The sequence below is a fragment of the Montipora foliosa genome, chromosome 4 (assembly GCF_036669935.1).
Source record: "Montipora foliosa isolate CH-2021 chromosome 4, ASM3666993v2, whole genome shotgun sequence".
NCBI classification, from domain to species: Eukaryota; Metazoa; Cnidaria; class Anthozoa; order Scleractinia; family Acroporidae; genus Montipora; species Montipora foliosa.
The window spans coordinates 21,746,960-21,749,459 of record NC_090872.1 but is presented as its reverse complement, the minus strand read 5'-3'; the positions used below and the strand labels follow the sequence as shown (position 1 = coordinate 21,749,459).

The following is a 2,500-nucleotide window of genomic DNA, read 5'->3' as shown; positions in this document are numbered from 1 at the left end:
GTTGTAATTGTACAAGTTTGGCTGCACCGAGTAAATCGCACATCGAATTCAGCGAGCGCAGTGATCAAGTTACCGCGTTATTTTACCGCGGCATGTTTACTCGCGAAACAGTGAAGCATCTGTGTCAAATGATGCCAAGCTACCGGGTTTTTGTTTTTGTTAGTTTTCTTTTTATTTCGATTGTTATAAATTTTGACAAGAAATGTGCGAATTCAACACAAAGATCACAATCGCGCAACTCACGAGCGTTTCATTCTTGGGCTGCCAGATCCACTTAAAGCCCGCGCTATAACGTTGCAGCGGTAGATTTTGAGATGAGTCCGCTGGTCGTAATTGTGTTTTTCGTTCCATCACGTGGGAGCAAAGTTTTTCGTTGTGCGGTTACGTCCCCGCATTTTTTTGGCTATTTCTTATAACTTTCGACGGTATGTGTGTCGAATGTGCTGAAAAGGTCATCGTCGGAAACAGCCCGATATACTGGTAAGTTCTGTTTTTCCTGTTGTATTGAAAACTTTAATAGTTAGCAGTTTCTTCTCGACGTTTTACCGAAGCATGATTTCGCGCCTGACAGTCTTTGTCTACGTGTTGTTCGCAATCGCTCAAAATTGATAGGGTTGCCTCAGTCCAATTTTACGTTGAAAAGTCTTATTGTTTTCAACAGAGTGCGTTTGTCGAGTGGAAATGTTTATATTGGATCTTTTTCACCAGTGAAATGGTTCAGAAGTAGATTTTATGGAAGGTGACAGGAAGGATCCGTCCAGAACGACACTCGTTTCTCATTCTCCTAGCTCCGCTCATCAAGGAATGCTGTCCATTAGCCCATGCACTCAAAAGAAGATTACACACCTGGTTTCAGTTTGCACCAATCTCGATTGTATGAGAGTGGATTTTTTTGTCAGTATTTGCAAGACGACTTCGAGGTTTTATCGCGTTATGGTTTCGTATAACACACTAGATACGGCGGTACTGACTGTTGGCGCTTTCCACCAACCTAGCGGAGAACTTTGACAGTTGCCTCAGGTTAGTTTTTATTTTTTTGTGTTGTTTATTTGTTTCATTGATGAAATATTATGACGATTATTTAACAACGGACCTATGAGCATTAAACGGTTAACTCAAAGGTCATGGTACTCTATTTACGATATTAAATTCTTGACAGGACAACGTCAAGGGCTAGGGGTAGATTGTTCATTCTACACTGTCATATTTAAATGTGTCGAACTTCACTGTAAGTTAAATTGATCAACAGATTCTCGAGCTGTCATTTGCGAATATTTCGATCAAGTGTTCTCCTTTTGTCAGACATTTTTTTGACCACAAATTTCCCGCTCTTTATTTGATGCTGTGTCGACCGGTCGCGTCCTCAAAAAGCGCGGGAATTTTCCCCTCCGTGTTTTAAATTTTCCGGCTCAATGGTTACGACTTGTTTTGTTTCTTAATTAACTTGCGGAATGCCAAAACAAAGGTAGTGCATTTAATTGTCGGGTTTTGTTTTGTTTTGCTTTTAATAAATGTTATTTTCAAGGCAATTGGCTTCAGTTGCTAGCTAAATATATTCGTTTTTCTATGTTTGAAGAAGCAAAGTTCGTCGTCCGAAATTTTCAAAACCGAGAGGTGTTGTTTGGCCAGAAGAAAACGAGGAGGAGAAAAGGTACATGTACCTTGCTTTCGCCAATTCAGTTTTCCAGATTTGATTTTATCATTAGAAAAGGAAACACTTAAGGAATTTTTGGTCTTCAAAAATTAATACATTTCAGAAGCCCAGAGGAAAAACGAAAACAAGAGGAAGAAGAATTGAGAAGAAGGGAAGAGTTAAAGGAAAGACTGGAAAGAGAAAGGATAAAGAAATTAACCAAAAAAAAGAAAATAAATTGGTGGTGGTGTTTTTAACATTGGAAAGGCTCTCTGGTTGGCTATTAAACTTGTAAAAAAGTTTGTTGGGTGGCTGCACCAAGGCATGTTGCACTACAAGCAAAGGAATGAAAAACTTAAGTAATTGCAAATTACTTTCCTCACTCAAGGGAATGTTATCGGTACTTCACTGGGATTTGTTCAACTTGTTAAGATTACTTGTACAATGTTGATCAAAATAAAAAGTGCAATTTTATTCCCAGACAAAAATGTGCTATAAAGCCTCCAATGAGATCTTTTTATACACATTTGCATGACACCTAATTTTTCCATATTAAAAACAGTCTTTTGCGCCATGATACAACTGCCTTCAGGTTTTAATAAGATGACAATATAGAACAATTTACATGCTTATTTCAACTAACAATTTCATTTAATTGTCTATAGTTTGTATCTCTTATTTAATGCTGATATTAATATAATTTTAAAATAGCAGTAACAACTGCAGTAAACAAGGACACTAGGTTCATAGAGCTTCATAGCTGTACACCTAATGTAAACATCCTACAATAAGGTTAAACAATACTGTGGTATTCTGTGGTAATTAGTTAAAAATGCATATATTGTATATTTATCATTTACAATATTT

The 2,500-nt window shown here is 37.2% G+C and overlaps 1 protein-coding gene and 1 long non-coding RNA gene across 3 annotated transcripts in view; one reads left to right on the top strand and one right to left on the bottom strand.

Annotated features, from left to right (window-relative positions):
• Window positions 1-336: 336 nt before the first annotated feature.
• The window catches only part of LOC138000267 (uncharacterized), a 3,292-nt gene continuing 1,128 nt past the window's right edge, over window positions 337-2,500 (top strand). The window contains exons 1-2 of the long non-coding RNA XR_011123083.1: window positions 337-480; window positions 662-1,020. This is a non-coding gene — a long non-coding RNA (uncharacterized lncRNA). The remainder of the gene's footprint in view (window positions 481-661; window positions 1,021-2,500) is intronic.
• Window positions 1,654-2,500, bottom strand: part of LOC138000266 (uncharacterized) — a 7,060-nt gene continuing 6,213 nt past the window's right edge. For both annotated transcript variants that reach the window (XM_068846552.1, XM_068846553.1), the window contains exon 5: window positions 1,654-2,500. This exon is cut by the window's right edge and continues 1,733 nt beyond it. The gene's annotated coding sequence lies outside the window, so the exon portion shown is untranslated.